Consider the following 15,788-nt stretch of genomic DNA (forward strand, 5'->3'; position numbering starts at 1 on the left):
CCCCGAAGCCCCGATACATTCGGGAGGGCGCGCCAGCATTATCAACCAATGACCACTCCCCACACCGTGGGGAAGGTGATCATTGGGTCCGAGTATCATGTGCCCTGAGCAAGCGCAGTGAGCCAAGAATGACAGCCTTCTGCATCTGTGCGGCTAAGATTTCTGCCTTAGTGCGGCAAGCCGGTATGATTTTAAGATTCGAGAGTAGAGAGGACATCATTCCACCAAGGACTTCAATAATCAGAACAACCATTTTGACAGAGTGATCTGGATAAAGTCTGCGGAATTCGAAAAAAAAATATCGATATGTTATCCGTTTTTCTTCCTCTTTTCTGACTATATTCGTCTCGCCAGGAGCTGAAAATTCCACGACAAATATCGTTTTGGTCTGGTGGTCGAGAAGGACTACATCATTGGCTTGTATGAGCCTGAGGGTGGGGAGCGAATAGTTCCAATAAATTCGGCACTTCTCGTTCCCCACAACGGATTCAATATCCCCCGGAGCGTAGGGCAACACCGGTGTCTCGTCAATACCGTAAGAGTGCCGTAGATGGTATTATAGCATTATGTCGATGGATATAGGCCGAGACGGCATATGCTGGACATGCTGATAGCAAATGCATTAGGGTCTCGGGCGCCTCGCGGCAGGCCCTGCACCTTGTGTCAGGAAACTCTTTACCCATCATGCGACTACGTTAGACTTAGGTGTTGAAGACACCATCCTGGCAAGCCATGATGAACCCCTCAGTTTCCGACTTCAGCCTACTCGAACCTGAGAAAAGCGAACGTCAGGCACTTTGATAAGCCAAGGTCTCCAATGTTATTGAAGAAGACTCCATCCATTGGCTTATCCTTGTGTCTCCACAGAAGTGAGGTGATCTCGACGGTTTTTATCTAAGCTTTTTGCTGAACGGGTTCCAACTCGATGACAGAGTTGTGGTCACCTCGTTCAGAGTCGAAAACTACACCAAGTTCATCAGCTACTCGAGCAGCTGCCCTAAGGAGAAATGCTCCAATTCCTGCTGTCTCATGATCACGGACCATGCAGAGAAGGGGATCCAAACTCCTGACGACTTTACAGGCTGTATCCAGTACCATTCTGCCATGTAGACATTCCAAACTCAAAAGTCCACGACCTTCCTGTTGTCGGGGGAAGTACAACCGTAGATGATTTGCGATGCAAACTCCTATAGAGATGCATCATTTTTCGGATCTTTATGTCGAGTTGATACAGCTCCTTCCGAGTCACTACTCCAAACGAGTAGAGTAAGATTGGAACGGCAAGCGTATCCGTTGCAGCAACTTTGTTCTTCCCCGACAGTTCCGATGACCAGATCTGTCGAAGTTTGTGCTGATACTTGCCGCGGAGAGAGTTTTTCACTGCTGTTACCTCTTGTGTTATTATTATTATTATTATTTAATATCTTCAATTTGTAGGGAGATATTTCCATCAAAACTATCAATAATTTTAGAAGAGACATCAATCACACTGCTTTCATATATACATAATCATTCTGGTTTGGTCACTATATCGATCCAAACAGCAAATGTGATTCTCATTGGACATTTCTATATCATTTTTTTAATTTTCTTATTTGAACTCATATTTATGCAAAAAATATAGTATGCCAGTGGATTCACAATTGCAAACTTTTTCTCAAACAATGATGAAAATAATGGCGTATGATTTGGAAAACCAAAAGGGTAATTCATTGAAATTTGAATTAGCTCTGTGAATATATCTGTATTTTTTTCAAATAATGGAGATAGGTATAGACCGAGACAAAATTAAGCCCAGCCGGTATACATATACAGACATACGTGTACACACGAGTATGATTGCGCACACACTTGAAATTTGACAAAAAAGCTCAATAATTATGGAAATAGTTATTGAACGTGGTCGGGAGAACCAATTTTCCCAGTGGGATGTTAGCTACTAGACGATTTATTTTTGGATAAGCCTCCTGTTGAGTCGAATTCAGTATTCAACAAATAGGGTTGGATTTGATGATTAAACGAAATTCTTTGGAAAGTTTTTCTGGTAAATAGTTTTTGTTTCGGAGGAAATTTTTCGAGATGAGAATTCAATTATCTATGTTCAATACAAACAAGTTGTGGAAAAGGAAATTATCAATAGCGTACTAATTCAACACATAAATTTCGAATTTCGTGGATAGGCACATTCAGGTTCATAATTTTTAGTGAAAGAAAGTTTTTTGTTTTCTACTTCTCCATCTTGATACACAAAAATGTGAGAATTTTCCAAAGGAAGGAAGGAAGCAATCAATTTCAAAAGTAGCTACTCTATACATAGATGTGTAGATCATGCAAACACAAACTGGAAGAAAAGCCCTCCTGAAACAGCTACTTTCGTATTAACATTGAATCACTTGAAAAGAAAATTCTTTCGAAACGAATAAGGTTAACGGAAAAACAGATTTTTTTAACAGATATGAACACTGAATTATACAAAAAACACTTTTCTCCACTCAGTTTGTTTTACAAACATTCGTTTTGGAATCAAAATCAGATATCAACCACAGGATTTATACATGGTATACTAAATGAAAATTAAAAATATTCAACTTAGATGGAACACTGTCATCCTCACTGATAGACATCATCGATATTTCACCGTAAGACGCATGATCTACATATCTATGTAGAGCTACTTCTTTTAAAATTGATTGCTTTCTTACTTTCTTTTGAGTATTCCCACATTTTTTCGTATCAAGATGGAGTAGCAGAAAGTCAGAAACCTTCTTTCCCTAAAAATAAGTCACTCCTAAAAATATACTCCTTTCAATTCAAAAACAATGGACCATAATCTACTGGTAGCAAGACAGGCTGGAAGTTTTCTGAGTGGGTTTTCTTCATATCTCTTCCACAGAACCCAGGTAATATGCGTAGATAAATCCACTTCAAAGCCTCCCGTTGTTACATCTGGTGTCCCACAAGACTCATATCTGTAATCGCTTTCATTCCATATAAACATTGCTTCGAATTTTTATCAATTACTACGCAGATAATCCTAAGATCTTGAACAGAATCTGTAGGTACTTTCGAAGACTGCATTAATATTTAATCAGATGTTTCTAGACTCTTGCAGTATTGTTGAGCCAATAAACTCAAACTGAGTATTTATAAATGTGCTTGTATTTCTTTTATCAAAAACTGTTTCATTATCGATACTCAGGTAATAGTCGCATTACTAAGACGGATCACCTCACAAACTTGGGAGTAATTTTCGACAGGAAAATGAGCTCTCTGATCAACACAGACTAAACAATTGATAAATCTTACAGAATTATGGAATTTTACGACAACATATAAGAGAGAGGACATTGGTGAATCAAGATCTCCAGATGATGTGATGCTGCAGATTTTTCCGGGTTTTCCTGCAGCTGAAAAAGCAAATGCGCCACTGGAATCAATGAAGTCGCCCCGGAGCGCCAATTAATTTTTATTGTTGTTTTTATTTTAATCGTTGTTTTATTAAATTTTTATTTACATATGCAGAAATTTCAGGAGCTAACAAGCAATTGAATCGATTCAAAATGCATTTATTTATAGTAAGCTGAATTCTGCAAGCACAGTCTGAAACCCCCTGTATGAGTTCATGAAGTAAGTCTGAAAATCACCCAAAATAAAATCAAACGATTCATGCATTTTGGAGTAACAAATGCCTTTCATTAAGCACGTCCTATCTTGAGGTATCATCGAAATTTTTCATTCGCTTGAAAGACCTATTGATGTCATTATACAGTGTGATCCACTAAGTCTGCAACAAATGGGAAACTTTTTTATTATCGATTTCTCAGAAAATTTTATTCCTGACAAAAGTTGGTGCATGTTCCAAAACTATACCAAGTGTACCTGAAAATCACCATACAGGAAACATGCACCAACTTTTTTCAAGAATAAAATTTTCTGATAAATCGATAATAAAGAAGTTTTCCATTTGTTGCACAATTAGAGGACCACACTGTATAAGAAGTATAATATCGTTCCGCCACGGCTTCTCTGAGTGAAGCGCATCATGAACGTCCAATTTTACATGACACTGGCGTGTAAATGAGGCTGAATTTGCCCTATGGCATGGGTTGTTGGTTTTGAGGACCGTTGTGGTTTGTGAGCTATTTTCATACACCTGCGACTTAAGAAAAACTACACAAGAAAAAGTCTAACAGTAATAAATCACATGATGTCGGTGGCCAGTTCACATCACCTCCACGTGAGATGGTCATGCCCTCAAATCGCTCGTGCAAAATATCCAATGTGGCATGAGCTGTGTGGCATGTAGCGCAGTCCTGTTGGAACTATATGTCGTTGGTATCCAGATAATCAAATTCAGACCAAAAGAAGTTGGTTATCATGGACCTATAGTGTTAGCCGTTGACAATGATGACCTGGCCAACGTCGTTCTCAACGAAATATGGATCGATGACGCCACCAGTCAAAATCCACCCAAGACACTAAATTTTTCGAGATGTATTCGACGCTTTTGGATTTCCATACCCATTTATCCAGAAATGGGCCTCATCGCTGAAGACGACTTATCGATTGAAATAAGCGTCAGTTGTCTATTGTTCCAGAGCTCATTCAGTGAAAACACGACGTTCTCTATGGTCGTTTACCTTCAGTTCCTGATTCAGTTGAATTTTGTACGGATGCATGCCACGTTACGATGCAAAATTCGCCAAGTTGTGGTCTGCAAAAGGCCGAGTTCTTGTAAGCGATTCGAAATCAACTGCATCAATTTCTCCTGCACACTCTCATAGAGAGCGGCGATGTTTTCCGCAGATCTTGCGTTTCTTCAACGTACGGTTGTTGATCGAACATTTACTGAAGCAGTACACTCAAATTTATCTATCAGACTGCGAATTGTCCTTTCGTCTGGACGATTATGGCGACTGTAAAATGAGCGAAACGCGCGGTTTGTGGTTGTTATCAATTGTCAAAGTTGGAAGACCCTATGGATAGAATCAATTTGGTTTGAAGGCAGTATAATAGCCAGTTATTGAAACAACGCAGAATAATTACTATCTTCACCTTCAAAATTTTAAATGTTATGGATTCTGTTTTTCTTTCATATCTGATAACTTTCCATATACCTACTGACAACACTCGTAATAAAAAAGTATTTTCTTCTGTACTTTTCAACACTGAAAAAAATCACTTTGACATTTTTTTGTCTCTCATTTAAATCAATAAATTAGTAGTACCTAATTAATTAATTTTCATTAACTCATTGAATTTCATTTCAAAAATATTTATATTATAACAACTTACTTTGGCATATACCATTTTCTTCATTAAAAAACATTGATCAGGATTCATATTGAAAAATATTTTTGAAAAACATTGGTATATTGTGTTACTGTTTGAATTCCTGGACTATTTTATATTGACGTTGATTTGTATTACTTGCAAGATAAGAATATAAATAAAGTATTGTTTTTGACTCTCTGAAGATCGAATTTCAAAAAATTATCAAAAATCGGTCATTCGGCCTGATATAAAGAAATCTTATACATTTTAGGTAAGATTAATAATTAACAAATGGTCCTTCGCTGCCAACAGAACTAATCTGTAGTTATATTTCCGAAAAAATTCTGTAACGACGTAGTCAAAGGCTCAGGGAAAAGTCTAAAAGTCGGAAACTATCTTCTCAAGTTAAGTCTTTTCCGGTGCTATTGAAATCTCATAGTTCCATAGCTGAAAGAAGTGAAACCAGACTGCCGAAGACGAATATGAGCGAAAATTTTGAAATGTCTAATCCAGTACCTTCGAATTCTCGAAGTTCCAAACGTAGCAGAAGTCAGAATATGTCAAAAACAAAGAACAGTGAATCAAAACGTCAGCAAGCGGAACTTCAATTTGCCCTTGAAAAAAATAAGTTGGAACAAGAGCTACTTGAGAAGAAAGAAGAAATGCTTGATATTGAGTTAGCGTTGAAATTATCACGATTGGCGGATGATGAGCCGAGTTCAGAGGAAAGTGAGTTCAGTGAGAGGGTGAGTAGACCTGATATAAATAAATGGGTCAAAGGAGAACATCCATGGCAGAAAATACCGCATAACGGATCATCTTCAAGTTCGAAAATGGAAAATAAGGTAAACGATTATTATTTACAATCAACTATTACAGAAAGTGATCATCAAATACCTGATTCACAATTCAAAACATTTTTAGCGCGACAGTCAATGCCAAAGGAATTGCCAATATTTAGCGGCAATCCTATGGAATGGCCAAATTCCATTTACCAGTATCGCAATTCTTCTAAAGTGTGTGGTTTTTCTCAGAAAGAAAATCACTGTAGACTACAGAAGTGTCTAAAAGGCAATGTCTTGAAAATTGTTCAAAGTCTACTGATTATTCTTAGGAATGTTGACAAAATAATGAACATTCTGGAAAGTAGATTTGGATTACCTCAACAAATAATTTTTATGTTACTCGAAAAGGTGAAATGTTCTCCTATCGTGAAAGAGGAAAGACTAGACCTACTGATACAATTTCCGATAAAGTAAAAAACCTTGTTGGAACTATTGACTCCCTGAATGGAAATGATCACCTTCAGAATCCTATTCTTCTACAAGAATTAATGAATAAACTTCCCAATTCATACAAAATAATGTGGATTGAACATATTTCGAAAGAAAATTCGTACGAATTTAAATTGGTAGAATTCTGTCACTGGCTCAATCAAAAGTCAATGGGAATCTTGTCAGATCAAAATTCCAAAATGGCAGGAAACATCTTTTGACAGAAACCCATATACAGGACGTAGTTCTGGTAGAAAAAAAACTACTTTGACTACAGTGGATAAAAAGAAGTGTATATGTTGTAAAAAAGATTTACATCGTTTGATCTTGTGTTGTACATTCAAATCCTTCTCAGTTCAAGAAAGATGGAATTTTGTGACTTCAAAAAAAATTTGTTTTTTTGTCTTGTGCCTTTTCATAATGTGTATGCCTGTAAGAAGAAGAATATTTGCAATATTAATAACTGCAAAAAATATCATCATCTTTTGCACCCATCAGATGATAAAAATAATATTATAGATTTGGAATCCACCTTGAATCCCAGTGAAAATGTCAATGATGTTGAAGTCAATTGTCATATTTCTACAAACAAACATGTTTTACTCAAAATTCTCTCGGTCACCGTCAGTTATATTAGGATAAATGTCAAAACCTATGCACTTTTAGATGATGCTTCGACAGTCACATTGATTGAAGAACAATTGGCAATCGAATTGGATCTCTGAGGACCTCAACAATCACTGAGCATTCAATGGACTAACAATTAAGTCAAAGAACAAGAAGATTTCAGAGTTGTCAGTTTCACAATAAGAATTTCAAGTAAGACATGCAAGAACAATGAAAGGCTTATCACTACCTAAACAAACTGTGGAAACAGGTGAGATTCTCAAAAAATATCCTTATATACTTAAAAAATTGCCCCAATGATAAATGCTAAACCTAGAATCCTAATTGGTCAAGACAATTGGCCGTTATTGGTCAACAGAAAGATTATTGCTGGTCTATGGAATGGTCCAGCAGTAAGTAAAACATTGCTGGGTTGGGTTATACATGGAAATGTTTGTTCTAAACCAGGTACTCACCATTCAAAAAAAATTGAATTTGCTTGTTATACTCATGTAAAACAGAGGGGTGATTTAGACAAACTTCACGAACTTGTGAAAGAACAATGGAATATTGAAATTTCTGGAACAGATAAAATTGAAAATCCCATGTCAAAAGAGGACAAGAGGGCACAAACCATTCTAGATAAGACTATGAGAAGAATTGGAGACAGATGGAAACTGAACTCTTGTGGAAAAATAAAAATTAGTTCTCCCAGAAAGCAGAAATAATGTGTTGAATAGGTTAGCAAGTACGGAAAGGAAAATCGACAAAAGCTTTGAGTATGGTGACACATACTGTGGGAAGATGGATGACTTTCTGAAAAAAGGGTATATTCACAAATTCACGAAAGGAGAATGTCAAATTCAATCTCCAAAGATTTGGTATCTTCCACATTTTGGTATTATTAACCCAAATAAACCAAAGAAATTTGAAATTGTGTTTGATGCTTCTTCAAAATCAAATGGCATCAGCTTGAATGATTGCTCAATGACAGGTCCTGATTTATATAATTCGCTTCATACAATTTTGATGAATTTCAGGATTGAGAAATAGTTATGCTTTTACCAGTGATATCAAAGAAATGATTTTACAAGTGAAATTTTGCTATGCTTTCACCAGTGATATCAAAGAAATGTTTTTACAAGTGAAAGTTCGCCACGAAGATTGTCCAGCTCGACGGTTTCTATGGCGTGGACTTGACAGAAATAGAGAACCCGATGAATATGAAATTGGAGTAGTTTTCTTTGGATCATCAAATAGCCCATGCCTACAGCAGGAAGCAAAGAATCGAAATGCTCGAGAATTTAGCGAGAAATTTCCAACAGCAACGAAAGAAATCATTGTACATCACTATATGGATGATTACTTAGGTAATGCAGATTCCATTGAGGAGGGTAAGAAACTCATTGATGATATTATATATGTTCATTCAAAAGGTGGATTTACCATATGCAACTGGATCTCTAATCCAACTGAAATTCTCAATCATATCAATTCTAAGTTGAGACTATTAGAAGAGAAAAACTTTCAGTCAAATTTGGAAAATGTAACTGAATGAATTTTAGGTGTTTTTTGGAATCCCTCTAGTGATACCTTTACATTTCAAACAGAATTTCATAAAATTGTCAATGAAATTTTGGAATTCAAACGACGACCAACTAAGCGAGAAATATTGAAATTGGTCATGTCAATTTTTGACCCTTTAGGTTTTTTGAATAAATTCACAATTCAGAGCAAAATCCTCTCACAAGATATTTGGAAAATAAACTCGGGTGGGCCGATGAAATTACAGATATTCTCAATGAAAGATGGCAATTTTGGCTGTCTGATCTCAAGAGAATATTTTCTTTTAAAATCCAAAGATTATATTCCACTTTGGAAAGAAATGAATCAACAATTCAACTGCATTTGTTTTGTGATGCTTCTGAAGGAGCATATGCTACAGTAGCATATTTACGTTACCAAAACAAATATTCGGTTCAAGTAGCTTTTGTCAATACGAAAGCAAGAGTTACCCCCTTGAAACAATCTGTTTCGTTACCCAGGTTGGAATTACAAGAAGCATTGTTAGAAGCTCGCTCAGGACACTACTTGATTAAAAATTTGGACTTGAAAATATCAGAAGTTATATTCATTGGAAAGACTTTAAAACAGTGTTATACTGGATTAGATCAGAAGCACATAGATATAAAGTATTTGTGTCTCAACGTTTAGGGGAAATACAAAGTCTCACCAAAAAAAATCGATGGAGATATGTCAGCTCCAATGATAACGTTGCGGATGAAGCTACTGAAAAATATCAAATTTTGAATTTCCATTCAAATAGTCGATGGCTTCGAGGTGCTGAGTTTCTAAAATGTCCTAGGAAAAATTTGAATACAGAGAATGAGAATACAACTCCAAGAATAATGGACAAAACAGTTTTGGAAGAAAGGAAGGAATATATTTTATTAACTTCTGATAAAACTGTTATTCCAACTTCAACCCCAGAACATTTTTCAAAATGGACAAAATTGTTGAGAGCAACTGAGAAATTGGAATGGAAAGGATTCTCTTCACGAGAGTGAAAGAACTAGAAAAAGTGGACATTATGTCAGCAGAGAAGCTGTTATATAAGAAAATTCAATTAGAGGTTTTTTCGAAGAGATCAAATGTTTAAACAATGATGTTGTTCTGAAAAAAAGCATTGCCTTGTACTATGGATGAAGATGGATTACTTCGCTTACAAGGAAGGCTAGACAATATGGTGGATGCGCGAGAAGATTTCAGAAACCAAATAATTTTGGACTCTAAACATAAAATCACCAGACTCATCATTACCACGAGCAAGTCCATCATCATGTACAAGAAGTTCTTGTCCAGAATATAAGACAAAAATATTGGATTTTACGTATTAGACAAGCAGTTAAATCAGTATGATCACATTGTCAAACATGTAAAAATCGAAAAGCTACTCCAAAAATACCAATTATGGGACAAATTCCAGCTTGTCGACTTGAGATAACAATACGACCATTCATCAGGACATGGGTAGATTATTTTGGGCCTATAATGGTAACTGTCAAGAGAAGTCATGAAAAACGTTATGGTGTAATTTTTACATGCATGGCCACCATAGCTGTACATCTACAAATTGTTTTGAGACAATTCGGGTGTAGAAGAGGATTTCCAGAAGAACTCTACAGTGATAATGGATCCAACTTCAGATCAGCACAACGTGACCTCTAAGAATCGTTAAACAGTCTGAACTAGAGAGAGATAAAAACATTTTGCTCACTGAAGAATATATCTTAAAAAAAATCTGTTTTAAAAATCTGTTTTTCCGTTAACCAGCTGTCGCACCCCTACGAACGACAACCATCAGAAGTCGAAACTTGTGCGAGCCAAGGATTAACGAGGTCTTACCTTTTAACGTGTGATTCCTAACACGGGTTGTCGGTAGCAAGTGAAGATCGATCGTTCAGACTAGGGCTTGAACCACCGACCAACACGGCAGTCAATTCGAGTGAGTGAACAAAGCACCCACGCCGAACCGCTTGGCTACCTCTTCCAAAATATATCTGCTAGTTTTTGGGCTTCTTTCCATTTCGAGAGTAGGTTGAAATTTTTTTTTCCAAGTCAACGCAAGACATTGCAGCATAATAAGGTCCAATTAGAAAATGATTTGGTGTGAGTGGTTCAGAATCACTAGACTCCAGAGAAATGTGTGTCAGAGGTCGTGAGTTCACTATATTCTCTATTTCTGCTAGAACAGTTCGTAGAACATATTCTTGAGGATATTTGATTTGTAACATCTCCTTCAAGATTTTTTCAACAATCTGGATGAGACGTTCCCAGGCACCTCGGATATTTGGACTGGAGGATTAAATTTCCATTTTCTCTGGAGTCTAGTGATTCGGAACCACTCACACCAAATCATTTTCTAATTGGACCTTATTATGCTGCAATGTCTTGCGTTGACTTGGAAAAAGAAAATTTCAACCTACTCTCGAAATGGAAAGCAGCCCAAAAACTAGCAGATATATTTTGGAAGAGGTAGATATATGAATACCTTACATATCTGACAAAACGAAGCAAATGGCAACAAGAAACACCAAGTATTCAAAAGAACGATGTTGTTCTTATAGTTGACCCTAATGGTTCCAGAAACCATTGGCTGAAAGGAAGAGTTTTGAATTCGTATCCTGCGAAAGACAACCGAATCAGAATAGTCGACGTTCAGTTAGCTAACGGAGTCATTTTAAGAAGACCTGTTTCAAGACTTTTTGTATTGGATGTGAAAAGAAGACGTGAAGATTGAGTAATTGTTATTTTCTGCCCTAGAACAATTACTGGGGGAAGAATGTTACTGTTTGAATTCCTGGGCTAATTTATATTGACGTTGATTTGTATTAGTTGCTGAGATAAGAATATAAATGAAGAATTGTTTTTGACTCTCTGAGAATCGAATTTAAAAAAAATATCAAAAATCGGTCATTCGGCCTGATATGAAGTAATCTTATACATTTTAGGTAAGATTATTGATTAACATATTGTGAATTAGATAAAGCTATTAGTATTAGTTATCACCTCACCATATTTATTACACAGTGTTTTTTCGAATAATTTCAGCATGGTCCTGCTACTGGTTGAACGAAAAACATCTGCGAGACTAACCTCTGTGAGGTATCTTGCAAAGATGTCTCTCCGATATAATTCAATATCCAGCGTGATATTAGCAGGGGAAGTAGTTTTTTTTTCAGCAGGCATTTACCAGAACTTATGGTGTAGGTAGTTGGGAGAAATGAATATTTCGAAATTTTATTTCGGTATTCATTTTCTAGTACGTATGTATCTCTCCACGTACAGTCTTCAGACACGGTTTGATCTCTGTTAGAGAATTGTTACATGGAATGTTTCCACCTCTTCAATAGAAAGGGATATCATTTGAACTCATTATCAAAGTGTACTTTCGGGCTACAAAAACAGGCAGAGATAGGTATTATGTGGTTCATTTTTCTGTGTAAGTGGAAAAGTGAGAGTCTCAAATCGTAGAGTAGTTATTGTCGAAAATAAAAAAGGCACTTTTTCACTGGAACGGAAAATTGAAGCGTATAGTACTTTTGACATGTTTTTGTAACATGAAACACCACACGCAAATACCACATTCCATTAACATTTTTGAAAGAAGTGATGTGAGATATAACATTTCAAAAAAGTGCTTGAATTGGTTGAAAATTTCAATCTTTAATTTTTTATTGAACGACTGAGCGAAAATTGTCTTTGGTTTTTGACTACAACAAGTTTGATTTGAAAGGGATATATTTTAAGGAGTGATTAATTTTTGGGAAAGAAAGTTTTTGGCTTTCTACTACTTCATCTGATACAAAAAAATGGATGAGAGAATCTTCCAAAGAAAGGAAGGAAGTAATCAATTTGAAAATAAGTAACTCTATACATGGATGTGTAGATCATGCAAAGAAGTAACTTTCAGAAACAAACTGAAAGAAAGTCCTCCTGAAACATCTACTTTCATATAAACATTGAATTACACGAAAGAAAAAAATTCTTTCGAAACAAATACTTCTATATGAACACTGAATTATTCAGAAGATACTTTTCTCTATTCAGTTTGTATATCGAACAATTGTTGAGGAATAAGAATCAGATATCATTCACATGAGTTCTACTTTGAATGAATGGTAATAAATTGTACTCACATGGAACACTGTCACCCTAACTGGTATACACCGTGTTTCGCCTTAGGGCAAGTGTCTTCTGTATAATTCAGTGTTCATATAGAAGTATTTGTTTCGAAAGAATTTTTTTCTTTCGTGTAATTCAATGTTTATATGAAAGTAGCTGTTTCAGGAGGACTTTCTTTCAGTTTGTGTCTGAAAGTTACTTCTTTGCATGATCTACACATCCATGTATAGAGTTACTTATTTTCAAATTGATTACTTCCTTCCTTTCTTTGGAAGATTCTCTCATCCATTTTTCTGTATCAGATGGAGTAGTAGAAAGCCAAAAACTTCCTTTCCCAAAAATTAATCACTCCTAAAAATATAACCCTTTCAAATCAAATAAGATTCCTCATGGCTGGGATTAAATCAAATAGGTGAATGAATGTCATTACGATGTCATCGATTACATAAGCAGATCAAGCTTATTCCGTGACATTCAAAATCGTAATTCATGAATGAAGTGTGTGTATTTTCTATAATGTTATCCAATTTGGTACTGAAGAGCCTTAGGGCAAGTGTCTTAAGGCGAAACATCGGTGTATACCAGTGAGGGTGACAGTGTTCCATGTGAGTACAATTTATTACCATTCATTCAAAGTAGAACTCATGCGAATGATATCTGATTCTTATTCCTCAACAAATGTTCGATATACAAACTGAATAGAGAAAAGTATCTTCTGTATAATTCAGTGTTCATATAGAAGTATTTGTTTCGAAAGAATTTTTTTCTTTCGTGTAATTCAATGTTTATATGAAAGTAGCTGTTTCAGGAGGACTTTCTTTCAGTTTGTGTCTGAAAGTTACTTCTTTGTATGATCTACACATCCATGTATATAGTTACTCATTTTCAAATTGATTACTTCCTTCCTTTCTTTGGAAGATTCTCTCATCCATTTTTTTGTATCAGATGGAGTAGTAGAAAGCCAAAAACTTTCTTTCCCAAAAATACATCAAGTTGTTGGACAATATTTCCAGAAATTACGTCCTAGTACTACTACACTGAATTTGAAGGAAATTGATTCTACGCCGGCATTTCTGAAGCCGATGGTCACTTCTGTGACCATCGTTGAATGAAGGATTTCACATCCTTTACAGGGTTATATTCGAATATCTTGATTTGGGTTAATTTCCAGTCAAACCGAAATAGGTTTTCAATTGTTTTTCCATCAGAAATATTTGATTCAATGAACTAACTGTACCTGAATGACACTGTATAATGATTTCAATCTCACCTGCTATACCGCTCCGCCCTCACAGGAATCAAGTGGGCTGAGACAATTGATCACTTCTTGGAATATTGCCAGCATATATGGACCGCCGTCCCTAAAATCACCCAGAAGCTGGTAGTTTTCAACTAGAAAAGATACATCTGCGTTATAGGAGACTTAAACGAATCCTATTGCATCAAAGGAAGGTTGGGGTCTTGTCTTTCACGGGAAGTGACATCAGCCCGCTACACTATATCAATAATATACTCGTATCAGAAATACACTGCAAAGTATAGTTTCCTTTCGAAGTTTCTGCTCAACATCCGTCTCTATAAAAACTTTGTCACTTGGAAAATGGTACGTTGATTTTCAAATGATTATAATTCACAAAGATTTCAATTCAATGTGATTCGCTCCATTTGCACAGCACTGCTCCCGCGTTTTGATAATTTTTCTACACAACAGTGTGTTTCTTTCGAAAAAAAGTGCCATGCAAAGAAGGCGACATGGATATTCCTAACACTTTTAGGATACACATCAAATCACATTCCCTCACAGGGGGGTCTGTGATTTAATGACCTAATCTCAGTCAGTGACTTGTGCTGTTCCTCAGGGTTCTGTTTTCGACACATTGTTCTTTCAGTACATGAACAAACTGTGTGATGATACTGAGGTCGATTTGGATATAGTTGAGAGGTGACGTGATGCAAATAGGCTTTCTTTCACTACCACGGAGACTCATATTTTGAGTTTCGGGTGCGTTTTGAATGAAATTATGCTAGGACATTCGACGATCATCGCGAAGTCTGAAACAAATTTATTTGGATTATGACTTGATGATGATCTCTTGTCTGATATTGTGATTCATGCACGACAGTGGAAGCCAAATATTTTGCTTTAACTGAATCGCAGCTCGGATATGAATTTTTTTTACAAAAGCAAGATGTTAGATATATATATGTGCACAGTGAGCCAAATTGGATATTTTTTTATGGAAAACTCCTGTTTTCAAATTAGATGGATGAATACTGATGGCTGTGTTTAAGGGTATGACGAATTTAGTGGTGAAAACCGCATATCGATATACATCATCGTTTCTGAGTTACAGCAAGTTTTTCGAAAATGTGCATTTTTGAAAAGTTGCTGTAACTTTTTTTTTATCAAAATTTCTTATTTTTATGAAAACATTTTTAGATCACTTTTTTACGTACAATTCAATGGTGTTCGAGAAATATTTTTGACACGAAAAAAGTTACAGCAACTTTTTGAAAGTGTACATTTTTGAAAAACATGCTGTAACGATGATAGATATCGATATGCGCTTTTCAATATGCGGATTCAGCTATCAGTTTTCATCTATCTAGTTTAAAAACAGGAGGTTTCTTTTGAAGGTGTCCAGTTTGGCCCACTCTATACAAGGTGAATACTGGTTCAAGGTCAGTCTGAGATCTAGTAGTACACCCTGATATTTATCCGTATATGCCTTGTATGCCTTCATTTCGAAGCTTTGAATGTCTTGGTATGTCTTTCCCAATGAATGCTAACATAGTTGAATGTACAAGATACCAACATAAACATTTCGATTCATTTGACGCATTTCAGTTTCGATAATGTATCTTGCAATATATTTAGAGTAACGAAGATGTGCTCTTTATCCTCCATTTCATCATTCCGAGAAGTCAACCAAAAACTGATGAAAAAAA

This window comes from Leptinotarsa decemlineata, unplaced genomic scaffold (genome assembly GCF_025532065.1).
Source record: "Leptinotarsa decemlineata unplaced genomic scaffold, Ldec_3_MD MMD2_tig00078422_RagTag_RagTag, whole genome shotgun sequence".
NCBI lineage: Eukaryota > Metazoa > Arthropoda > Insecta > Coleoptera > Chrysomelidae > Leptinotarsa > Leptinotarsa decemlineata.